Genomic DNA, 26,410 nt, shown 5'->3' with positions numbered 1-26,410 from the left:
TTGTGCCCTGGGTGCGGGGTGCTCACCCCACGGAGCCCGCACACCCCGGGGCTCACACGGGAAGGATTTACAGGGTGCGGGCAACCCTCAGCGGCACCTCGGCACCTACTTTTACAGTTCAGCTTGGTGCCCCGTGGCTTTCTTGGCCTTGCTCTGTCCCGTCCCTGCGCAGAGCTGGAGCACCCCATCCTTTGCTGAGCACCCTCGGTGGGGGGGTGAGGTGAGCGGGGGCTGCTTCTCCTCGAGAGGGGTGGGCTCGCCGCGCTGATTAGGGGGGTTCGCTCACGGTTCGAACAGCTCGTTAGCAGCAGTAGAATTCCTCTTGTGCTTGTCTTGGGCTTTCTTTTGTTTGGCTGATGGCGGCATCTTGTCTCCTCTCTCTGGCTGAGCAGCATCCCTTGGTTTAGTTCTCACCTGTCTCCAGCACGGTCACCGCAGGGTCCAAGGACACACGTGGACGAAAGCAGGTAAATTCATCTCACCAGTTCTCAGCACTTTAGAGAGCGTGTCTGTGCGCTGACGGCAGCAGCTCACAAAGTGCTCGAGTTCAACTGCTGTGCCAAGCCGGAGATCCTCCCAGGAGCCAGTGACTGCTCTTGTGAGGAACGGTTGCTCTGCAAAAAGCGCTTTTTCCAGGTGTAGCATTAAACACTGGTTCCCTTCTCAAAAATCGCAGTGTCCTGGTTGGTCTCTCAAGTACTCTGATGTTTGCTGATATTCCGTAAGTGTGAATAACAGGGCTTGAATCTTACTGTTTTGCAAGAATTTAGGAATATTATGAATATGAAGTACGCTGTGCAGGGGAACATGGTGCCACATAAAGTATGCTGTGTGCCATGCTTACTGCTAAAGGAAAAGAAATGCCACTGACTGGTACGTGTTTGGGATAAAAAACCCAAGCTAGCTGATGCAGCAAGAGGTACTCTGAGGTTGCTCCTTGCTATATTTAGATCAAAGGAAAAGGTCAAATCTCTAAGCAAACACTGCCCGATATACGTAAGATATTGCATCATGTCTGGGGCAGCACCTCAGCCACTTAGGTATCAGCATTTGTATATTTTTCTTCATTTTGTTTTTCTTAATTTTTTGTTTTTTTTGTCTTTATGGGTATTTGAGGAACATGGCAGGTTTTCCACGTGGGCATCCACTGGTCGCCGATTTGAGACACTTCTCTGAAGGCATGGTCCTGCTCCCGTTGCAATCAGGTGAATGTAATCCTCCCCTGGCCGAACAGAAACAGGGTTGGATTCGTCTACATGCTTGCATTTCTGTTAATGATGATAATTCTGTATTGATTTGTTCTTGCCCTGATTGCTGATCCTCTGTCATGTTTTGCTGGGCGCAAGCACGCTGGGGAGCATCTGCCTGTGTGCTTGTTCCATCATTTAAAACGCTTTAAGGGCGGGCTTAAAAAAAGGCATCTCTACTATTCATATCTACATGTTGAAATTAATCTTCTCATACTAATGTGAAGAACAACATCCCAGGCGTGTTAAAATCCCTGGGTTTGGGGGGGTTTCCTGGGACTTCATGTGAACCAGGCTTTCACCCCGAACTGCCGTACCCATGTTCTTAAGCCATTTCTACCAGTCGGTGTCTCTGAGGCAGAAATACCTGGTTTAAACTCCTGACAATGCAACCAGGCTGGCTCAGGGCAAGCCACCTTCTGCTAGAAAGCTTTGCAGAGAGCGAGCTCTTTAAATGCCTGCTGTTCTGTGCCCTCCGGTTCAGCAGTGAATACTAAACATGTTTTGTTAAACTGCGAGTGAGCTTGAATGCTTTGGACTTGAATCTTATGCGAAAACGGGTAGCTAAAAATAAACCTATAGAGAATCCTGGAAGCAACACTGGGATGTGGGTGGGAGAGATGGGCAGGACGGTTTTGAGATGTCAACTCTCTTCTCACTCGGTTGGGTTGAAAAATTTAAATTCTAAAAATTTTCCTGAAAATTCAGCATTACAAATTGGAGTTCTCGATCAGAGCGTCACATTTAGATGTTATCACACTGTAATTTTGTCTGGGTTTGTCCTTGGAACTTCTTTACACCAGAAGCAAGCAACAATTTCTAAAATGTAAAGTCACTTCAAACCAGAAAATATTTTTTCCAAAGAATTAGATATGTGAGAGGCTTGTCAAAGCTAACCCTTCACCACACGAGTGACTGCTTACTGAGCTGATACTGGCCAATTATACAGTGCTTTTTGCAAAAGTGAGCAGTGACCGTCGAGTGGGGTAGCTGTTAGTGCCCACGTCTCCCAGCACTTACCCAATGCCCCAGGGAGCACCTGCAGCCAAAGCCACGGGTTGGAAACTGCTCCAGCACCCCTGCTCCAGGTACAGGCCAGGCCTACGGGACCACGTTTGCCAAATGGCTGTTAACGGAGCAAGCACCTCGACGAGCTCGCCGTGTCCCCGCTCCGGGCGCTGGCACGCGTGGGGTGGCGGCACGGGCTGCGCGCGGCTCCGGCGTGCTCATCGCTCCGCTGTTATTCAGGTGACGCTTTCGGCTGATGTTGGCGAGGGGAATCAAATTTGTGCGGGGGCACTTGCAAAAGGCCGTGTTTTATCTCGGTGGCATAGACGAGGCCCAGCGCTTCTATAAATGTTTTATGCTGTCTAGATTGCAATTCAGTACAGAGACTAAAAAAGAAGTGCAGCAGTAAAACCTACTGCGGTCGTGCCGCAGCTCTGCTCGCCCGCTTCTCTGCTCACTCGATTTCTTCCCATTCCGCCCAGTCCCAGAGTTGTCACCAGCCCATTTCTCTCCTGTTTCTGTCTGTCTGTCATCTGTCACTATTAGGACCTCAGCTGCTTCCCTGCTAATTGCACCGCCTTACATGACACAGGTATTTTCATAACTCCAGTAAAAGCTGTTTATTATTTTACATGGTGATTTCCAATCTGTTGTCAGATTAGTTCCTGGCAACCCGCGCGCGAGCCACTGACGGCTGGAGAGATTCATGCAAGTTTAACGAAGCACAAGGTAAGTGGAAATACAATGCGGAGAGGAGGTAAGCAAAATCAATCAATCAATTAATTAATTGAGAATAATGTTAATTTCTGTAAGGGAGCGTTCTCTTTCTGGAAATGCACCTAAACACCAGTTCAACTGAGAAGTGACATGTGAGCTCGCGTTTAGGTGCATCTCCAGAAAGATAAAAATTTCATCTGGCATGTGACAGGGACGTTTCACTTCAAATGAGACAGACAGGCCCCATGCTCCAGATGACACTTGGATGTGTGAATTACAGATGAAGTCCAGGCGTCCGTAGTGAGCACCGTAGCCTTATATTTCTGAATGACAGAGAAAGCATTGCTTAAGTGTTGAGAATAATTAATATTTGTAGTTCCCCACAGGACCTTTCATTTATTGCCACAAAATACACTACAAAATAGTAAGCTTAGGTTTTCGGGGGGTTTTTTTTTGAGTGAGGAAACTGAGGTTGACAAAAAGGTAAAGGATCTGCCTGCCTCCTCCCTGTTCCTTTCTCCCCAGCTCTGGCCGGGCAGCTCCGCACGCCGGGTGAGCATCCCTGGGCCGGGGAGGTGGTGGTGCAGCGAGTGGGCTGCTGCGTGTCCCGAGCGCGGCCCCCACGGAAGGGCTCTGCTCCGCCTGGACTGTGCTGTGTTTCGCTGCAGAGTGGCCCAGCCATCGCTCCCAGCCATCGCTCCCAGCCATCGCTCCCAGCCGTCACTCCCAGCCGTCGCTCCCAGCCATCGCTCCCAGCCATCATTCCCAGCCATCACTCCCATCCGTCGCTCCCAGCCGCGGTGTCCCCGGGCACGGACAGACCCGGCTGCGCCCACCCTGCTGCTGAGCCGCCCCCCAGCCCTCCCTGCCTCTGCTTCAGCCGCTTCGCTGAAGTGGTTAATTTGTTCTAAACCACCGTTGTTCTCATGAGTTATCGGCTGACTCCTGCCAGCTGAGTGGAAAAGTGATTTCATTTTCCAGTCTAAGCGTGGCAGATGTGTGTGTGGGAGGGCTGCGAGGGAAAAGGGGGGTTGTTGTTGTTTTTAAGGTGACCAAAATCTGGTCCGCCAGATTTAATCTAACCTACTTTCAGGCCTGGGAGGTGGTGAAGGCTGGCACCGGGCTGCGCTCGCGGCAGGGATGCAGAGCAGGGTGTGGGGCACAGGGGCCGGTGACGGGGCAGAGGTGCGCCCGCCGCGCTGGGGTGGGATGAGCCCAAAGGGCAGAGGCGGGGGGGCCGGGGGGCAGCTTTCGGCTGCTCGGACCCTGCTCAGGGTCTCCCAGAAGCCACTTTCCCGCTCGGTCTTGCTGCAGAGCTGGGAGCAGCAGGATGGGCTCGTGTCCTGCGTTTTGCAAAATCCCGCTTCGTAACCCACTCTTCCCATTGCAATCCCCTCCCACCTCCGATGCACAGGCACGTCTCTCCGGGGCTGCAGCGGATTTGCACGCTCTTTGTTTGACTTAAAGTGCGTCTTGCTTTAGCGTTCGGTCATACATTGTGAAGGCCAGAGCCCTGCTTTTAGCTTGGCCTAAAAGGTGCAAAGCTGTAATGAAAAAATCAAGCGTTAGTAAGCTTTTTCACTTCCCACTGTAGGTACAGACAAGACTTGAATGATGCCAGAGGAGTGCTGGGCAGGAGTTGGAGAGCTACGTTGTATTTTTTATCCTTTTCTTTCTGCTCTCCTTTAACAAGAGCAACCAGTTGTAAGTACTTGGGATGTAGGGTTCAGTAATTGAAAGGATAATTTGGCACAGGAAATAGTCAAAGACAACGTCTCACGTTAGTCAAAAACCTGTGATAAAAGAACAGTACAGTCTGTCATCCATAATTAGTCCTATCTTGAACTACGGAGGCTAACGATATCCAAACCCGCAGTGGGAACAGGGAGCCATCGCAATACGCAGCCCAGCAGGAGCCAGAGCTGCTCGCTGACTGCCAGCTCCGTCCCGCGTGCGTATCGCACCCCTTGTCAGCTTGCAGCAGCCCCTGCGATCCCAGGCGTCCCCTTTCCCAACCGCCCGCGCTGCGCCTCTGCCGCGAGGCACCGGCCCAGGCAGAGGGGTGCCACGGCCGCGTCCTCCTCCTCGGGGGACGGCAGGCAGCGGGGCGCCCTGAGGGAAAGCGGGTCAAGGTGTTTCCCTTCTAGGTTTGTAACGCTCAGCCGGGAATCTACGTTTCAGTGTTACTGGTAACAGCTTATTAACAGAAAGAAGGAACCAATGATCCAGGATCTCGCAGTGGAAGAAATGTGACGTACTTTGAATTATTCTGCACAGAACACAATCTTCAAAAACATCGTTTTCCTTTACACTTGAAAATTACAGTCTCTGCTTTTGAGTTATTGGATGAGGAAACAAGAAGCAGCGTTTGTGTGATGACTGAAAGAGAGATTTCTCTACAACGTACAAATGAAAATTCATTACAAACATAATGCAACAACAAAGAATGCAAATGTACAGACACGGGGAAATGGCAAATAAATTCAGCAAAGAGAAACACACTGTGTTTAGTGGAAAATGACACGGTAAGGTGTCTGTGCACACTTAGAAGAAAACCACATTAATTCATTTCGGAGCTGGTTCGTTACTGGACTTTGATAACAGTGCTACTTTGTGTGGTGACGGTAGAATTTGCTCTGAAAGCCTGCTCCGTCCTCACAGAAAATACGAGTGCACGGCGGTGCAGTAGTGCTCAGGGATGGCAAGAGAGGGTAACCTGGCTGGGAAGGATGCAGAGCACGGGTTTGGGCTGATGGTTTAAAGTACGACTTGAGGTCACAGATCTGGAGATCTGCAACCTGCTCCATCTCAGTGGAGACGTCCTGGAGCAGGACACGGAGCCTTTCCCTCTCCCCCACTGTGTTTGGAAGGTGAGCACTGCCTCAGATCCCATACGGGAGAGCAAAAGGGGGAGATGGTGTTAAGGTTTGCTTTGTTCATATCCGTAAAGCATTCTGAAGTCTCCATAGGTTCGTTTGGAATCATGCACCTCAAATACACGGTACCAACCACTGCAGCAGACCATGAGGGAGCTGTAACCTCAGGGATCAGCACTTGCCTCGTGAACGTCCTGAGCCAGACCACAATGCTCTGCCCTGGGAGGGCTGCGGTACGTCCTTTCAACGTGTCTCAGTGATGCAAGGGTTGGAAAGGTGGTGTGGTTTTGGTTTGGTCTTTAAATCAGCACAGGAACTGCTGTTGTACCATTGCTATGTCAGTTGTCAATCAGAGGTTTGAGGAGGTTGGGTTTTTTTCTCTGCTCCTTTTAACCTTCTTTGTTTTTGCAAATTAAAAGAAGTTTCCCCATCAGATTCAATTTCTACTTCAAACAAGTAGCGTTTATGCTGGGGAAAACCTCTTCAAACTGCTCAGAAATTGAGCGGTAAATCAACGGCAGCTTCAGAACAAGTCAGTGATGCTGAGAGACCAAAATGAAATCCTGGATTGATGGGAAGGTTTTCGGAATGACACACAAGTCAAAACCACATCCTTTCAGTTCAGATCTCCAGATATTTGTCTCTGAGAAGCTGATTCTTCCCCAACCGGCTCAGACAATTGACAAACCCCCACGAGAAGGCAGCTATACGTTGTAGGTACTCCGAGACGACCCAGCTCAGCAGCTATTTAAGCACACTCCAGATTTTCCAGCACCAGATAACGTCCCACTGATGGCTTGTCTCCACGCCCCGTATGAAACATTTCCTTACCTGCCTGGTTTTAGACAGGAGTAAAGCTCTCCTTTTGCTTATTCACGAGTAGTATCGTTACAGAGAAACAGAACATGCAGAAACCAGCTTTCAGGTGCTCTGAGAGCCACCTTCCCGCCCCAAGGCAACTAACTACTGGGGGCTGAAGACACACAGGGAGATACACGGTCGGAAATCAGGAGGGAATGAAGCGTGAAGGAGGAGCCGGCTGCTGGGCGAGCAGAACTGCGCCGTCCCGAGGAGCGAGGGTGCCCGGCGGCAGCAGGAGCTTTGCTGTTCCTGCTTTTCTTTTTTTGGCTCTACCTTGCAGCACTGGTAGGTGAACGAGAGGGGAGAAATGACAAAGGGATCTGAATCTCAGTTCTGATGGCGGTAGTACTACGTGAAGGTTTCCCGGTGGAGAAAGCACTGCAACATATCTTATGTACTTTTAGGGTAAAAGGACCATGGAGCACAGATTAACCATCCTGGAGCTCTAACACTGCGTGAAAAGGCATCGTTACATTTGGCATGTGCTGCTTTCTGTCGACAGCAACCTGTTATTTGACTTCAGTTATTTATTTTTGTTAAACGAGGGGTACATTTCCATGTGATACGTTTGTAAAGTGTTAACTCAAGGAATGGGATACATTTAAGGGGACACAGGGGCTATTACTGTTTTGCCTGTCTCTTTAATACGTACTGCTCATCACTCCATCCTTTTTGATATCGAAGCTGCTTTGAAGTGGCTGACACCCTGGGTTTGTAGGCCAGGCAGCAACAGAAACACGGTTTCCTTTAAGTACCTCGCTTAGGAGCAGGATATGGAAATGATACAATTAATCATCTACAATTTCTCGCAAGCGCATTACAATGAGATCACAGTGTTCATCCAAAGGAAATCTTTTCCATGGCCATGCTTAATTTGGTTGAATAGTCTCAGTGCTGCCACATCCTGACTCTCCTGTACCTGGTGGCTCATGCTCAGGCTTCTCTTGTTCCTGCTCCCTTCGCTCAATTAATCCTTCTTCCTTATGTTAGCTCTGAAATGTCATCTTCTGCACTGGCTCGACGTGCCTGCTCTGTGATTAATTTGCCTCATGCCTGAGCTCTGAGCCCATTTAAAAAGCCTCAGCAGCCTGGGACTTCCTACGAGGTTTTCCATTTCCTTTTCTTATTTACTGTAGAAAATTGCCGATGGAAGAAAAAAAAAAAAAAAGAAGTTCCCCTTTTGCTCATGGAAAATACATCAGAAACTGAATACAGCTTCAAGGAATAGCTAAGGTCCACCTGGCTGAAACAGGAAGGCAGAAACAAAAAGGGGAAGATGAGAGTAAGAACATCTGGATTTTATTCCCAAGATATCTGTGGATCGACTGAAGCACTGAAATACCTAAACTGCCTGTTTCATTCACCCTGGCGCATGTGGGTCCCTGCTGAAAAACAGGGATAGCGAAAGGGGGGAGAGACAAAGCAGAGATTATATAGAATATCAACTAAGATGAGGGTATCATCCAGAAACCTGTTCCCACAGTACCTGCTTCCCTCCCTCGCTGACTCGGGTTATTCCGAAACACTCACTCCCGTGCCTCGTTGCATCATGCTCACGATGGAACAGGGTCCAGCAAGTGTGGGTTTCTTCTGGGGTCGGGGGATGCTGGAGCGCGTCTCTGTCTCTGTGGCCTCGGCCGGTCTCTTCTCGTGCCTGTTCTCCATCCGCAGAGGCTCCTGCAGAAGCACTCGGGAGGTGCAGGCGCTCGCACGCGGTCCCCTGCAATGATGTTATACCAAAGTTTTCTGCACTGAAGTACTCAGAGGTGACTCAAAAAGCAAATACATAATATTTTTATGGTTGGATGTGTTTATCACTGTATCACAGCAGTATCTCATGATGTGAGTAATAATTATAAAAGCACTTTGAGCTTATTTGACAGTAAATGTTTTGTGGCTATTCTCTATTTCTTTCCCTCGTATTTGAAACTCCGGAGCTGTGTCATCGCTGTTTATTAGCAGCTGAAGTCCAGCGCGGTGCGCAGACCTGTGCCGGGTGAGGGACAAGAGGTGCCTGGTGCAGGGCGCGCAGGTCCGGAAGGCGCGCGGGGCAGGACGCTGCTCTGCGGGGCTCGGGCAGTCCCGGCTGGTTTCACATTCCGTGGCAGAACCCAGTCTGGCAACCTGTGTGAGGGAAGGTTTCAGTATCGGGTGAAATATAGTAGCTCGCTTTCAAGCATTGTAAATCTTCAGGTGGGCAGAACTGAATGGATTGTCCTTTGCCCAAAACCGTAATTTCTCTGTTACAGAAGAGCAGCATTTGTAAAGAGCTTTAACCTCGGCGGCCCCCGCGTGCAGTCTCTGACCAGTTACAAAGCAGTGTCTCATGGGGTACGAAGGCAGCGATAACTTCTGTATTGACACGGAACAAAATTTAATATCTGCTGCATTTTCCTCTACGCAGGAGCGTACTCTCTGCAAGGTAATACACTGTGATTCTGAATAATTCAAGTGGCCAAAGGCACTTCTAAATACAGGCACATGTACCTCAGACCTGCATCCCTCCCTGAGATCCTCTTCTTCGCTTCTGGTACCCACCGAACCCTTCTCCTCTTTGTGAGGATGTGGTGCACGTCTGTTAAATTATGAAGCTTCACCTTCCTCAGCCAGTGATTAGAGGTACCTTTGCTTTCACCCAGAGTGCCGATTAAAAAAGCAGCCCATGCAATCCTACAAAAAAGCATGAAAGTAAACATGGGAGACTTGTCACAAGCTGCTCCCTTTCCGCATCGCCATGCACACCGGCCACGGCTGCTCCTGCTAGTGGAGAGGAATCGGAACAGGTGCTGTATTAATATTTATAAGTCCTTACTGAAACACTATTTGATCTGCTCATGAGAAATGCTGCACGTGGAGCGCTTTCTGTGACCGGGCTCTCAAGTGCCCTCCATTCTCCCGTGCTTCTTGCGCACATTATGCACATCGCCAGCGGAATTTAATATTATTCATAACTTGCTTTTTATATTCCAAAATGTCTGAAGAGAGATGTCGATGTCCCTTTTCTCCCCAGATCTGGCCAGGGAGCACTGCTGTCTGAAAAGGAGCCTCTGCCCAAACAAGCTTAAAAATAACGGTCAGACAGGCTGGCAGGCGGCTCGGAGGACGACCTGCCTCCAGCGCAGGCTTGTGGCCCTGGGATTCGGCACTCCCGGCTCTGCCGGTGCCAGGAGGGAGGCAATGGGATCGGCCCTGCCTATTTCTGCTGTTCTTGGGATTTTTGTGAGTGACATCAGTGGAGAGAAAGTTTGACCGAAAACGGCTGGGGACAAAGCCCTCCACTGGAGCCTTTGCACGGCCGGCAGCTCCCCGCTCCATCTTGGTATTCTGCTGGTGTAGCAGTCTGTAAGTACTCGCCAGTTCTTTTCAGCATGTCATTACTGGGCTATTAGCTGCCTGTGAACTGTGTAATTGAGACAGAGCAGATTATGTGTACACAGGAGACGTTGCCTCGTGTCCTCGCCTTCCCCCGGACCCGCTGGCACATGTCCCACCGGTGGCCGCGGCCGTGGCCGCCTCGTCCCACGACAAGGCTTGTTCGTCGGCACTGGTGTCACGCGGTGTTATTTCTGCAGCTGGGCTGAATGGGTGTAAAGACAGGAGAGTAATGAAAGGTGAATATTGCAATGACTTTTCACATGAATTCGTACCAAATTTTGTGAGGAATGATGGATAACTTTATGAATAGGTAGCAATAAACCAGATACTCATTTAGCAGGAAACAGTAGAGCCAGGTGAGCCTTAATTCCATGGCTCTCTTTCACTGAATTGTCAGTGATCCAGGTATTTTTATTGCTTTTTTTCTGTTGGCAGACTCAGAAGCCAAAAGGAGCCACTGTGAAGTCTCAACTGACCTCTCTAGAGCACAGGGACAAAATACTTCCCAGCCAAACCCGCCGTGTATCGAACCATGTGCTGCAGAACTACAAGGTCTGATCGGAGGTGATCTGCCGTCCTGGAGCACCAGGCGACACTATGTGATGTAAACACATATTGTTTTTTCATTAACGGTTTCAGTAAAAAAATAGAGTAAGAATGTGAAGCCTGGGGACAGATGGACAGGGATATTAAGAAGCGTATCCGTTGCAGAGGCTTAAAGAGTAGCACGGATGCACGACAGTGTCTTGTCTTGGATACGTTTTGGGACATTTTTCCAATTTATTATTTTGTGATAGTGCCTAAACACAGGTGTGTGCCTGCAGCTTACCACATGCAATGATGCCTTCTGGTCAGCCGTGTACCAGAAAACAGAGGCAAAACAACAGTGCTTGCAGCACAGTGGTTTCCAAATGGTTGCGTAGGCATTTAAATAATTAGGTCCAGGGATGACAGCAGGGAATGGCATGCCAAGGTGCCTAGGAGGAGCTGGTCAAACATTTTTTATGAAAACCGGAAAAATCTATTCCAGTAGAAATATTTATTTCCTGGATATGTTTAATAATTTTCTTTGAAACATTAGCAGTAAAATTAAAAGTTCCCATGGAGGAACATGGAGTGTTTCACCAGCCGACCGGTTGTTTTGGTGACTCAGTTTCTGGTCCCTTGTTCCGTTCCTGTCGCTTAATGCCTCAGCCCGCAGCAGCAGCCGTGTCTCGGGGGTCCAGCTCCCCGGCAGGACCAGGCCACCCGGCTGCTCTCCTCCTCTCGGCGTCATTGCGCTGACCACCGCAGCAATCCCCGCTGCCCACCTCGGTGAGGCTTCCCGCAGCAGCCTTCTCCTTAAAGACTTCACTCAAACCAGTAGAAAGGAGAAACCGGTGCTGGTGGTGAGGTCTCACTGGTTATACCTCCCAGGGAAGGCACCGTCTGGGCAAAGGGAAACTTCCTCGTGGAAATGCTCAGAGAAGTGAATGCAAGTGAGTCAAGGTGTGAATTTAGCTAAACTGGCACTAAACCCTATTTTGAGTCTCCCAAATGAAGGTAAATTGAACCAAAGTCCCTTTGACTCTGATACCATATTAGAAATTTAATGATTCAGCTAATTGTGTTGCCTCATTGATAATGCATAATTCATTGTGAATTTAAACTCCACAGAGTTCAGGTATTTTTCTGGTGTGACATTTTGCTTTAGATCTTTGTATGTAGGGAAAGGTCCCATGGATGGAGGGAGGTGGAGAGCCAGAGGGAAATCAACCTGCTGGAGGATTTGCAGCAGACCTGGAGTCAAAAAGACTTTTCAAATCCGTATCGATTCAATATTGTTTTATTGCTCTGAACCATGGAGAATACTGAAGGGGAGTGGCAGCCAGGGGCATTTCATGTATGCTGTCGGAGGTGCCTGCTGGAGCGACGTGGGCCAGGTCCATCCCGCGCACGGACCACAGCCCTGGGGAGATGAGACCCACGCCGGTGATGAGTGGGGGCCCTGGCACAGCGCGGGGGCAGGCGGTGGTTCGTCCTGCCACACCGCACCCGTGCAGCTTGCTTGGCTGTTGGCATGGCTGAACCTGCCGGCGGGAAGGGAGATGCTGCCCCTGCTTAGCAACAGGACTAAGGCAAAGGCTCACGCTGTTAAATAGCTCCCTTGATCATGCTCAAATCCACCGTACTTGGAAATACCTGTTCTGTCTCCGCTATTTTTTTTTTTTTTTTAAATTTGGAGAGTTTTTTGCTTGTCATAGGGCAGCATTGTGCTTAAGGGACATCAATTTTGTCTGCACTTGGTTTGCTTTTCTGGCCTTGTTCTTGTCCGCCTGGTGCTGCACACTGTTACCAGCGCAGATCTAATACACCAGCACAGTCCTTGGGGTGCAAGTGCACTTCTCTTTTCTCCCACGGATGCCTACTGGCAGCAACAGTAAGAAAGATTTCTCCCTCCATAAAACCAAAGCAGAGGTGAGGAGATTTGTTCTGCCAGTGCGGTGATAAACCACGAGAAATCGAGCTCCATCTGCCAGACCCGGCTAGGCAGATCTCCGCCAGCTTTCACATCTGAAGCGGAGACCAGCAGCATTGCTGCACTATGTGGGCAGGAATGAGCCAGGGAGACATTTCCCAGCATGGGGAGAACAATTCTCTTCCTTTCTCAGGCAGTTTTTTAAGTATTAGCAACCATGGTAACTGGAATAGAAGTGGAACCAGTGCGCCGTGCATTCAGCTTGACACAATTATCTTTGCAGAACAGTCATGTTAAAAATAAACATGACTTGCACCAGATTCCTCAGCCACCTCGCTCTGTGCCGTGCGGGAGACCTGCCGAAAGTTCGGTGTAGTTTGGCCGAGTGCTTTGCACACCAAGGCCTGTGCCATCGGCCGGTGTTGATGGCGTGTCTGCCCATCGCCATCATTTCTCCTTGAGCTGCATCTGGGGCTGAAGAGGAAGACCTCGGCGGAGCCCCCTTCTCCACTAGCGTGGAGACTGTGCAAAAGAGGGAGAGGGCTCCGGGGCGGACATGCCCTTCCCCACCCAGGAGACATCAGCGTCCGCGGGTGTGGGGGCAACAGAAGCCTCCGCATGCCCGGGGGGAGGTAGGGAGCTGTGTGTGTGTGGTGGGCATCCGCCTTCAAGGCTGTTCTGTGGCAGCACAAGCTTGGTCAGAGTTAAACCCGGCGTAACAAAGGCTGTGGGCATCGTTTCATCTGTTTTAGCACTGCAGCTTTAGCTCTACAGTCCAGCACACACACAGGGTCTCAACGGTTGGCCTAGATCAGTAATAATTCAGGTTTAACTGGTAAGAGGGCATCACCCATCAACAGTAGAGCAAACTTTGGATAGCAAGGGTCTTGCTTTGGAAATCATAGGCAAGATCAGTTGAGGATGCACAGACTGTATGCTGTGTCTTAAAATGATTGCTAGAAATAAGTTTAGGAAGAAAAAAGGATTTGGATACTTAATTTTGTCAATGAACATACTGTGATTTAAAACTCAGAATAGTTTTGGTTTGACATCTCTGCCTCACATTAGTATATACTCTGCAAGAGATGGTAGAATGTGGGGAAAAATCGTTATCAAATTGGTCTTGTTTGAAATCAGCCATTCATCACTAGTTTGTGCATTTCAAACTGCATTCACACTCAGTGTCGGGCATGCGATATAAGCCCAACGTGCTTTTCTCATTTGTAATGTTGTGATGAATGCCTCCTCCATCTGCGGCAGATGAGTAGGATTGAAAAGGGCCACATCAAATACTCCTCCAGTTTTGTTTGCAAGCCCAGCACATTGGGCTACTGGGCTTTGTCAGGAATAGGTCTCTGATAAATTCACAGTGGCAAATATTTCATAACACAAAATAACACAAATCACTACTATGGTGCTGTGGTCTTATTTGGCAAATCCATAGAAGTTCCTTGTGTTTGCACCAAAGTGGGTGAGGACACTCTGACTAACCGGAGAGGGATGGAAGGAAGCGTACCTTGCGCACCACATCGCTCCTTGTCAGAGTAGCAATTAAATCATTAAGCAAAAGCACATGGAAAGAGGGAAGAAAGTTTGAGTATAGGAAGTATAAAATTTTTTTCCCCTTGTCTTTTTTAGTAAACATTGTGGAAATCAAGGTAAAGGCATAGACTGCAAGCTCTTAACCACCAAAGATTTTTTCAAGAGTCATTTCCGCAAATGTCTTACATTCCACATATAGATCTTGAGTCTATGCTTTTAATGGACTGACAAATGTACAATAACCCCAGATGACTGTTACTTCATTGCTTGGCTATACAGATAAGAGGAATGCTTTCTTTTGATTGAGATCTTAAATCAATTGTTCCTTTACCCAGTGTCTAGTGGTTATTATCCAAGGAGAAGATAAAGTTCAGATGGCAAATTGTTAATATTGGAAGAAAAATGTCTGTTGTGTCCTGCTTAAAGTTTCCTGTCTAGATGAAATACATTCTCCTATAATATTTAAGATTGTGTGTAATCCATCAGAGTACATATTTGATCAGTGCCCATACTCTCACCGCACCGTCAGGTTTTACAGTGTAGTTCTGTAAACTCTGCCTGCACCCAGCAGCGATGGGGAGCGGAGCCTCGCTGCCCGCGGCTCCCCTGGCTGGTCTGCTGCTCCTCCCCGGCGAGGGACGAGCTGCTGCAAGGCTGGGAAAGGCCCTGCCCAGCTGTTTGGGAAAGGAGCAAGCTGTGCCGCAGTAGATCCCCTTGTCCTGCACCAAAATATCAAGGACTGTGCTGCTGCCAGCACGGAGCTGGAAAAAAGCGCAGAGGGGTTGCTTGCTTCACACTTGCCTGTCCCTGCCATTTCCCATCGGTGGCACGTGGAGGTGGAGGAGAGCAGGAGCTGTAGGTCAGGCTGGAGGGCTGTGGGATGGGGTGTCCTGCCAAGGCCATGCCTACCGAGGACTTGCGTCAGGAGAGAGTGTCCTGAGCTGTGCCACATCACGAGTCAATTCGGCAGCACAGGGCGTACATCGGGCAGATAACAGACGTGGTATAATCCTGTGCGTTCACATCCATTTCCTGCAGCGTCTCCTCCAGCAGTGTCGTACTCTCTGCGATGGCTGCTGGACCACCCAACCGTTTGCTCTTGAGCCACCAGCACTTTGGAAGTGGAGTCCTTAAAACGCTTTTTGGGATCGTTCATTGCCTTTTCAAGTTCCATGACTACAGTAAAAAAATGAAAACCATTTCAATGTTCTTCCTTTAAATCTTTATATCTACGTTACCAAAGGTACCAAATTTCCTCTCAAACACGCAGAATATGTACTCTCACGTTTGCTTCCCAAATGAGAAACAACTGTAATTCTTCATCTACTCATCTGTGATTTAGTTTGGCTCATAATATTTCATACCAGTTTGCTATTGAATTTTCACCTTGTGTTATTGAGAGAAATAGTTCTGTTATTTTCTAATGGTGACTCATGTTGCACCTTATGAACTTTAACTAGTCTCAGGGTCATTCTCATTGACAAATTGCTGTAGGCTGCTCAAGTAATTACTCGTCCTGGGGAAGATGTATGTCCTTTATTGAAGGTATCCTAAGAATAAAACAATCTCATTATTAAAATGTCTACTCTATCATTAGAAGATTTAATACTTATCCTTTTGACCAATTCATGTTAGTCTTTGAGAAGCAGAGATCTAGCCAAAAGTACTCAAATCTACTCCATGAAAGGCTAGATCTTAGAGGAGGTATGTAATTAATATGAATGTATATAACGGATTCTGATACATTTCTATTTTCATTTCACGTTGGTGTTTTAGATCTGACAGTGATCACCAAGGAAACTAAAAATCGCTGGTGGCTCTCCTCATCTCCAGCAAAGTTGAGTTCGATGCTGCTGGTTGGGGACACCGTGCTTTGCTTGGGCCAAGGACAAGAAGCATCCAGTGGTCCCAGGTGATGGCTGTCTTGTCTGTCTCTTGGGTTTAAAGCCATCTCAAGCCCCTGGTGTGATCTTTAACAACTGTTGTTGGAAGGTGAGCTCTGCCACAACTAACCTGGGCTGAAGGAGGCAGACCAGGACCCCCAGTGTCTTTTCCTGGCCCAGAGACAGGCACAGGTACAGCCAGTATCCAGCAAACGGGACTCCGGTCCGGCTGGTATCTTCAGGGGCTGCCACAGCAAGCGTGCACAGAAGTTGATAGCTGAACTCACTTGATTTATTTGCACTCCTGCATGCTAAGTCTGAGCCCACAGAGGTATGGCTGTGTGTCCTCTGTTTCGGTAAACAGCTGGAGCAAGGGGGACACCCTAAATCTGAGATGTGCCCGCTAAGATAAGAGCTCAGTTCCATCAAAATCAATAGGAAAACTGAAGGAAAGCTCGCAAACCAGGATTTGACCCCAAATTTGATAAGGAAGCAACAAAGAGTGAAGAAGCTCTGCCTTAGCAGACCCCAGTTACTGCAGCCACGGAGCCCAACGCTGTAGCGAGTTCAGACCCATGCGTGCAGGGCCAGATCCTTCCCATCATGTTCTCCTGTTGGTTCAGATTCAAGGACCTGACATAAAAGAGAAACCCAGTTTCCACGTTGCCCTCTCAAACCCATTTTATTTCCTGTCTCCTTAACCCAGAATTTGTGGCAGTGTCAGCTGCTGCTGTTGTGACAGATGCTGAAAGAGGCTGGCAATATTTTTGGTGCTAAAAACAGTACTTCTTTGTTGACAAACTGTTAAAAAAATAAAGATTTACTGTTATGAGGCTGTTTCCCCTCAGGGTCATTTTCTAGAGGGAATAACTTTGGCTGTGTCAGTGCAGGACGTGTGGGGGCACAGCACCAGGGCACGCGCAGACACCAGGGCCCTCGGGGAAGGACAGTGTCCTGCGTGCTCGCACAAGTAATTCGCAGTTGCGGCTTGTCCGGATACGAATATCTATTCACGCCGAGTTCCTTTTCGGTTTTCCTGCACTAATGAGATTCTGCTTTAGGTCTGGTTCCCACTGAGAGGCAAAGCAGCGGCCGCAAGCAGGTCCCGGGGAGGCAGAGCAGGAGGGAGCACCCACTGGCACGGGTGGGAGCACAGCGCAGCTCCTCCTCCTCCTCCAGCCCAGCAAGGTGGGGCAGCTGGAAATGCCTTCTCCATCAGCCCCGGTGGCTGCCAGCGCTCTGGAGAGACTCGAACAGGATGGGCCGTAGGCTTTGTTCAGGGCCACTCGTTTCCCTGGGCTTGGTACCCAGCCTCAGGCCAGAGGAGGGATGCGGGGATGCGCCGCTGCTCTGTGCGCAGGGGGACGGGCGTGGGCTGATGCTGCAGGCTTCCTGACAGCCCTGGTCCTCCTCAGGGCGAGCGCTCTGGTCTGCGGAGGGGTCAAACGCAAAGTAATTCTTCTGAAGTTCAAAGGATCTCGAGCCTATTCACGCACTTAAATTATTTTCTGCATTGGTGTGTCACGAATGGTTTCATTAACTTCCAGCTGAAAGACAGCAGCCCCACTCCAGGACTCATTTGTCCCACACAGCTTTGCTGATGACTTTGTACCGTAGCTGAAAGCGCCTGTGTCCCCCAGCCTGGCTCTGCCTGAGGTCTCCTCATTTGTCTTCCACAGAAGCAAAGGGTGATGTTTCCCACTGGTCTGGTTGGCGTGCTCATGATGAACTGCGTGTGTTTAATGTGCGGCCAGAGTAAACTTCTGAGCGCCACTTTATGGACATTACGGTGATGTCCTGTTCCCTGCCCCCCGCTCCAAGCCGTCTCTTTTTGCTCTTTTTAGTATGTCACTTGGAGAGCTCGTGCTGCACAGTTCATGCTTTTCTGGCTTTGGGAATTAATAGATGACAGTTGTCAATCTAGGACATTTCACCAACGTTGAATGCAATGGCTTTTTTTCCTCAAAGACACTTTGGGGATTTCAAATGATCTTTTTGAGTGGTGAAGGAAATCATGTCGCTATGCAGCTCCATTAAAGGCTTTACAAATATTCTTCTACAATAAGTGTCTCCTGCCTGTACTACATTCCTGATTTTTTTCTATTGACAGGAATCAATAGCAGCATATATGGGGAAACAGATAAATATATATCTAGCTAACGAGAGGTAAATGGCTCTTCAGAGCAAGTTGGCCTCACAAATTTCCACTTGTCTCTGCATTGTCTTATTTTTTTGATAAATATTCAGCTATGCATGTTATCCCCCTCACCTTGAATGTATCTGAACTCTTCAACATGTTTTCAGCATTTTGCAATGTCAGATGTTGCTTCCAGCTGTAAGAGAAATTATCTTTTATAGTTCTTTAAAGTAAAAGCAATTTGGAGCATTTACATCTGCAGAAACAGTAGCTCCTTGTGGAGTCCAACACCCAAGAGGTGCTTGTTTTTATACACTATTGGACTCTATCAAAGGCAGCATTGTAGAGTAGTTAATGATTGCCTTTTCATGTCACTTTTCAAATTCTTGTGTAGTGTCTTTATTATTCATACCAATCTGTCTTTTAGATCATCTTCCATAGACACTCCAGATTAAATTTTCTTCATTATCATTATAGAACTAGATGAATAAGTGGCACATCTGTTCATGAAGTGGTTTATTATCTGTTCTGATGAGGTTTTGGATGAATAGCGGAATGACTTAAATATGGAGCAGAGAAATGCATACAGGTTTATGCATAATCTTAAATTCATAACCAGTAGTACTAACTTGAGGAATCTGATTTTATACAGAAGAGGCAATTATTAATTAATGATCTGGGCCAATTTATCATGAGGGCCAACTTAATGAGGGACAAGACAAGACAGAAAACAAACCTGCATGTGAAATAGCACTAATGAAGACCCACACATTGTTTAACTGGTTCTCGTTCCATCACTGCAAAGGATAACTCTATAAATATTTTATAAACACACCATTCTAGCCATGTAAAGCCAAATTACACCAATAAATCTATTTATCTAGAAGTTATTTCCTAATTTCTTACAGCTGCATCATTTGCAAAGGAGGATGGTGATCATTTGTCTATCAAAGAGACAAAAAGGCTAACTTTTCCACACCCACAGGGTAGTGGAACACTCCCAAATTGCAGAGCGCGCTCCGTCCCCTTCGCCTTCGGGTCCGGTTGTGGCACCGGGAGGCAGAGCCCTTGGAGGCAGCTCAGGATGCACACGCAGCCAAGGTTTTCCAGCTGCAGGTCAGGCTCCCTTTTGGAGAGGCCGTTTTTCTTTTCCACGCCTCAAAAGTCGCTTGAAGTCCCCAGGAAGGTGCCCCAGTGCCAGCCGGGTGCCGAGGTGGGAAGGGAGCCGAGGGAATACCGGGGTCTGGAGTGAAAAACTCCTGCTCCACTCGGGTGCAGGGAGCGCTGTTGGTGCGGCACCTCCCTGGTTGGCCCCCTGCGGATGAGGCAAAATGAAGCGTCAGATTCCTGTATGATCTGTACGTGTTTATCTTGGGGAATGTGAAATCTAAGTGGTTTGTGTGTAAAAAGTGAGCCCGTGTCAGAGGGAAGAGTTGCATCTTGAGCTCCAAGTGACAAATCACTCGAGCTGCGGGAGCTGTCATGGTATGTACAAGGTTGCCAGGAACAATCAATGAAATTATAGCCTTGTACTACATGGTTGTTTATCTGCTATTATGGAAATAAGGTACCATCAAAACTGTTGAAAAAACTTGAGGATTACAGTATGCCCAATTTGGGGATATGACAGCAACACTTAATCACGTTACTCTGACAGGTTCTGTTTAAAAGAAAAAAAAAAATCACAAACTTCCACTGTTGTTGCGTGCATACCGCTGAAAGGATAACAATTAATGTTATTTGTCAGCTGTTATGCAAGAACAAATTTGGATATTGTATAGTGTCTCAGAAAGCTGAAATCCCCGGAGCAGCACACGTAATACAACAAACACGAGGATGCTCATTATTAGTATGGCTTTTCTACCAAGCAAAAGGGCCCATCAGATAAGTAATTTTCCTGGATTTCAGTGGAAATTTTACGTGAAAGTACAGCATGGCAGACAAGGAGCGCAGTACGGTGCTCGGTGCAGGGCTGCTGGGGCACGGCTGCACGACACCAGCTCCGCGCGGGCTCCGGAGTTCTCATTTAATGGAGAAAAAAGTGTTCAGCTAATCCCACTTGATTGTCTTTTGCTGTCTAGGGCTATGTGGAAATATTTAACTTCCATCTGAAAATACACAAGGAAAGTTAATTTAATATATCGTTTAAAGAACAGATCATTTTACACTCAAAACTCTCTGCTGTTAGTAAGGCATTAAGAGCTTAATTTCGGGCTTGAGCTCAGGTCTGGGAGAGAAGAGGCATTCCCAGCCTCCAGGCTCAGGCCTGGGGAATCTCTCAATTACAACATGTCAGGATTTTTATTAAATAACGTTACTTGAATAATGACACTTTTAAAAACAGTGCAGCAAAGGCAGTTTGCCCCCAAACTGTACTCACACCATACTGTTGCCTACATTTTATTCAGAAGCTTTGCTTTTCTTACTTATTTCCCAGATTTTACAAGTCAAAAGGTCTTTACTATGGCTTTCATGCAGATGTATGATTTAAACTTAAATGGCTGTTACAGGAATTTTAAATACTTTAAAAAAAAGTTTAGTGGAGGTTAGCTTTAGACCATTGTTTTTGTGATCCATCATACTGGCAGATACTGCACTGAACATTTTTGTCTTCTTCTGAACATAGTATCAATCACCTCTGTTCTTGACAAGCCCTAAGGAGAAGAACATTTATCAGCATCTATTAGAGCAGTCTAAAAAAAAAAAATTCTAGAAATGACGTTTTATAGAGACAGTATGGTCTGGTGGGAAAATAGCAGAAGCTTGATGCATTCCCTCGAAAATTCTGTGCTGCCTCCTTATATAGCTGCTGTCATCACAGCATCCACACACCTCACTCCTCTTATTTTAGGAGATCCTTTTTATATATTTTCACGTCAATCCCATGGGGGGGAAGATTCCAAAAGGGGAATCAGGAGACCAGACACTGCTCAGCTGGCAGAAAACCTACGCAAAGCACTGAGCCTACAATTTTCTGTTGGCTCCTGCCCCTGAGTCCCCAAAGCCCAGCAGGAAGCAATGTCTGATGCAGGGATTTGCGGGGATTGCGTCCAGTGGAGTGTAATACCCACGGACACGCCTCACGCCGTAGCAAGGCAGACGACTGTTTCTCCAAATTCGCCTTTATTAGCAGCAAAACCTCCAGGTTTGCGTTTCCTCGCCGTCGCCCTCGCTGCCCGTCGTGGGAGCTCTCCTGGTAGCCGAGGGGTCAGGGTGCTGGGCTGCGGGAGATGTGCGGGTCCCGCGGGGCACGCAGGTGGGTTCAGGGGTGCTGGTGCCGCACCGGGGCCCCCCGCATCCCCTCTCGGCGCTGCCCGGGTGCAGGTCCCGCATTTCGCGGTGGCACCGGGGGAAGCAGGTCTCTGCTGCGTAACATGGCAAGGGGCCGCAGGAAGCGATGGGTTCCTTCTGCTGCTCCTTCGGGGCAGGGTGAGCGCTGAGCCCGGCCGCTCTGCACCCCGTCACGCTGGGCCCAGCTCCTGCAGCACCCACAAACCAGGCAAGAGGGGTTCCTGCCTGGGCACAGGTGATATTCCTCCCTTGGAAGCGAGCACAGGTACGGGCATGCTTTCTCGCCAGCAGACACAGTATTTGCCCAAGAACTGTCCAGAACTTTATATGCTTAAATCTGACACCGCATACGTTTAGCTATAGCTGTAAAATCAGTGGGACCATTAAAGTAGATTATGCACTAATAATTATGCAAATATTCCTTCAGTGAAACTATAAAAATCTCATGAAGATTTAGCACATGGCTATTAGAAGGAGAGAAATATGTGGAAAACGAAAATGAAGATCATTAACTTTAAGGAGTTAAGGGAATTTTTTGCTATCATTTAAATACATGATTTGGGATGCCTTCGCAGGTTTAACCTGGAGGAGATGATTAGTTATAACAGTGCTGAAATACAACTGCAGGATGAAAATTTGGTCTGCCCGGAGAAATGATGGCTGGAAAACAGAGCTCACCTGTTTTGTCCTTTGAGAAAGAACTTAAATACAGTATTAGGGCATCTATAAAAAGCAGAGTGACATTTGTATTCCTATCAGGTAGATCTAAAGGGAATATCCATTTTCCTCTTTCAGGGCATAGATTACTGGTTGGAAGAAATGTCAAAGGGGTTTGACCCCCCCCAACGCCCTTCCTTGCAGCGCTGGCTGGAGGGGCAGGAGACTCGCCGTGGCTCTGGGTGCAGAGCAAAGCAAGTCGCCCCACGAGCCATAGCAGCTCGCTATTTCACTATGCTTGATGTTACCAAATGATTTGATATTTGACAAAGAGGCCACTCAAAGGAGCAAATTCAGTTCAGTTTATTGAAGCTGGGTTCAGCATCCTGGTCCTGATACAACACTTAATTAACTTTAAACATACAGGAACCACTGAGGTGTAGATACCATAGCGACAGGCAAGTCTTCAAAGCTGATGGATCCATCCTGATAGGGAAAAAAAAAAACCTCACAAAAAAAGCTGGGTGGTTTTTTTGTAATGCTTTAGTATTAGCTTGGGTATGTTGGAGTCAGCAACCTGAAGTGCATTTTGCTAGTTGGCCCTGGTGTGGTACCCAGGTCTGATCCAGCTGATCCCAGTCTGTACTGATCCCACGTCAGCGCCAGCGTAGGGACCCCGCGACGCTTCCAGGAAAGGTGCCCGGGTGGTGTGAGCGATATGCTGCTGCAGGATGCTTTGGCTGTCCCGTCGCTCAGAGGAGACCCACAGGAGAGCTGGGGATGCTGCGGCTGTGGCGGAGGGCATCACCACAAGTTTAAGGCAATGAAAAGCCGTCACTCCTCTCCACATCAGGACTCTGCAGTACGGGGTACGCACCCACAGGAACAAGTACCCGGTACGTCAGGGAAGTCGGGGGGAGCTGTTCTTGCTTGTGTTTTGTTTGCTGGGGAGGCACATTATACAGCTGCAATTAAACTGCCAGGTTTTAGTTCTGCATTGTGAGCTGAATTTATTTCTTATCCCTAGTACTGGAAAAATAAGCATGCTTGTGAGTTAGAGATAAGCGCTAACACCGCAACGCAGGGCGTGACCAGCAGCACGAGGCAGGCGCAGAGGTAAAGAGCTGAAGACCGTTTTCTGCTCGGTGCAGCTTGCCCCAGACATAAAGGGAGGTGTTAGATTTGTCACAAAGATGTGAGTGATTAAAAATATATGAAGTTAGGAGGGAAAATCTTCAGTGTTTTGTGTTGGCTAAAGCTGCAAAAATGCACGAAGAGGCTGGTGAGGACTGGAACGATTTCTGTAAATAATCAGATCAATATATTAGATTTGTGGACAGCTTAAAGAGATCGATTGTAATGTAGCGACAAAGGTGGCGGTAGCTGTGTGGGAGATAATTCTGGTAAGAGCAGTCCTAAGCAGGATACCAAGCTGGAGGGGAAACGGGAGACACCAGGACAGAGGCAATAGTATGGCTGAAGGTATCCAGAATTCTGCATTTCAGGGGGCTAAATCTTGTTGCTGCGGTAATCAGGGACAGGTTTTCCCTTAAATAACACTTTTACCAGGAAAGAAGAGAGCGCTGTTAGGTTTGGGTTTTTAATTGTTGTTTTTGGGGGTTATTTTTTTGGGTTTTCTGTTTTGTTTTCTTCCTAGGACTATGGACACCAGGGACAATCCAAGGAGAACCTCGCGGGGGGTGTGGGACCCGCCGAGTGAGGTTTGACTGCCCCAAGCAATGGCAGAAGGACACCACGTCTCTCCCGCAAGCGCTGCCAGCACTCGGGAGATGCAGCCGGGTCTCTGGTTATGGCAGTGAACTTCTTTCCGTCCCCGTTCTCCGGAGCTGGAGGTTACCCGGCGTCGGGGGCCGCTCCACTTCAGCCAGAGCGTCCCAGCGCTGACTGCGAGGAGACGCCCTCGGCCAAGCCGCGTGGTTCGTGCGGTTAGTACGTGCTGGCACGCAGCGAGTTCCCGGCACGCTGCGCCCTGTGCAAGCCGAGCGACCCCCTGCCCAGATTCGGCCCTGGGGTTGTGCACCCCCCCGCAGACCCTCAGCAGCAGCCTGCCCCCGCCTTCCCGGGAGCCTGCGCAAGGGGCTCAGGGCCAGTCGTCCGGGTGGAAAGGATGGGCGGACGCAGCCAGGCTAATGCTGCTGTTAATTGAGGGATTATTAGAGTAGAGACATATTTCGAATCCTTCTATTACTGCATGCCTGGGCATTGACCTTCACTGTCAGCCATCCCAGGCTGTACGTCACGGTCGAACCGTGTAATTTAGCAGCCCGGCAGCCCGACTGCATTAACTGTTGGCAATCACATCGCGTTGTTATTACTGCAAAGCTGCGGCCGTGCCTGCATCCTCTGTATTTGTTACTGCTTTGCCTAAAGCCACGCTATTTCAGCCCGTGATCTCTTCAGCTCTCACAGTTCTAGATTGGATTAATTCATTAATGTGAAAGGCCAGGGAAGAGATCTGGGGGCAGCAGGAAAAACTCTGTTTCTCTCGCGTGGCGCGTGGTTATCCTAGCCACACAGCTCGGGTTGGCTGAGCGCTTTTTACACCTATTTCTGTCCGTGTACCTGTGCACCGTGCACCATCAAGATCACAATGTAAGTAAAATTCTGCAGTTGTTCACAGCGCTCTCAATATGACAGAGAGCATTGGCGAAGGAAAGAGGGGGAGTGAGATGTAATGGTCCTAATGAGTAATTATAAATAGATCAAGACCTGTTCTTTCAGCTAATGGTGAAAATAAAAGCTCACAGCTACATGAGCAGCACCATTTACTTTAGCATTGGTAATATCACTACATACTATTCCCAATGCATTATGTTAAAATTACACATATTAGATGTCTTTATTGGATTTAAAAAAATAATTAGAGTAGCTTAGTAACAACTTCAAGTAACACAGGCAAGATCATAGAGAAAGCAGAAATTACATTCTCGATACGTGTCTACGAGCGCCTGCCCCTTCCAGACGTTCTGGAAAGGGGCTCTGCCATAGCAGGCTGCTAATTTAACTTGGGGGTTAACGTCTGTGACTAAATAAGAAAGAAGGAAACTGTGGATTTATCTTTGGAGGTACAGCCAAGGTCATCGCTGCCGCCGCCAACGCGTACAGCCCATTACACACTCGGAGCCCTTTATCTGTGACCACTCATCTGTTGTTGTAGCTTATCTCCATTTTATATCAACTCATAAAGAGGGAATAAGGGGTGGGGGGAGCAAAGTTAATAGTGATGTTAGAGTCAGATGAACTGAAATAACTCCAGTTCCGCGCAGAGGGATTGCGGCGTTCGGTGAGCCCCTGTCCCCCCTGGTCCAAGGAGAGGGCGGTGGCAGAGCACGGCTCGGGGGGTGGAGGTTCCCCCCGCCGGAGGGGCCGATGTGCACCTCTCGTGGTGAGGGTCCCTCTCCCCGGGGGATCTCGGACCTCTCGGGGTGACTCTCCTCTTGGCACAGAGCTGTCGTACCCAGCGCGCTCCCCGCCAGGATCCGGCATTACGGAGGAGGTGCAGGACGGCAGGGCGAAGGCAGAAATGGCCCATCGCGTTGTGCTCAGCAGCTCAGCAAATCTGGGTGCTGAAATGTGTTTACCTTGAAATGCGCTAAATAATTTTTGACAGTCCGGTTCTGTCTAAAGCCTGAAGAGCTCTGTCAATACTTCCCAGGCGGTTCAAGGGGTTAAATCCCAAGCGGAGTTTCTTCCCGCATTCTTTCTGCTCGCCCAGCTCTATTTCATGGGTAAATGGACGTTTGCAGGAATCACAGGCATTGGCTTCCCGGTACCGTCAGCACTAAATCTTGAAATCGGGGGAATGTTTTGCTTCAGTAAAGACTAAATAAAATCTGATAAAGGGTTTTAGGTTTGGCAGCCTGGTGCAGCACAGCTGCACCTGACTGGGAATTCGATCAGATGAGATGGTTTTAGTGCCTCTGGGCTACTGTTTGCTGTGATCTCTGGGGCAAAATAATCCTAATAGCCGTGCCTCACTTTTCCCTCCCATAAAATGGGCATAATAGTAAAAATACATCTTGAAAGATGCAAAATTGATGCCAAGAGAAGATGGTTATAGTATTAATGTTTTTAGTGAATTTTAATGAGTCTCTGATGAAACCATTTTTCTCCAGCTTTTCTTTGGGAGGCAGCTAATTTAGATGCAGTTACATTGCTTCAAGTTTTGTTTGTCTTGCTGTGCTTTAAAATCCTGAGCATTTTGGGATACTTTGTCAGCCATTAGTGATATTTGTGTCGTCGCAGCCCTGCTTTGTGGCTCAGTATTGCACCAACAATCCCGTTGCAGAGCAGGATGGATTCACAGCCGGTGACGAGCGTGCGGCTCCTGTTCCTGC

The 26,410-nt window shown here is 48.3% G+C and overlaps 1 long non-coding RNA gene across 2 annotated transcripts; it reads left to right on the top strand.

The window, feature by feature from the left end:
- The first annotated feature begins 1,097 nt into the window (after positions 1–1,097).
- LOC142603835 (uncharacterized) lies at positions 1,098–18,991 on the top strand. Of its 2 annotated transcripts, XR_012837714.1 has the most exons (3): positions 1,098–1,205; positions 2,913–2,984; positions 10,520–18,991. It is a non-coding gene; the product is annotated as an uncharacterized LOC142603835 (long non-coding RNA). The 2 variants fall into 2 exon arrangements; XR_012837713.1 differs by having other exon boundaries at positions 1,104–2,984.
- The last annotated feature ends 7,419 nt before the right edge of the window (positions 18,992–26,410 follow it).

Source organism: Balearica regulorum, chromosome 14 (genome assembly GCF_011004875.1).
Source record: "Balearica regulorum gibbericeps isolate bBalReg1 chromosome 14, bBalReg1.pri, whole genome shotgun sequence".
NCBI classification, from domain to species: Eukaryota; Metazoa; Chordata; class Aves; order Gruiformes; family Gruidae; genus Balearica; species Balearica regulorum.
Note: the sequence above shows the minus strand (reverse complement) of the source record. Positions and strands in the feature narration are given on the sequence as shown.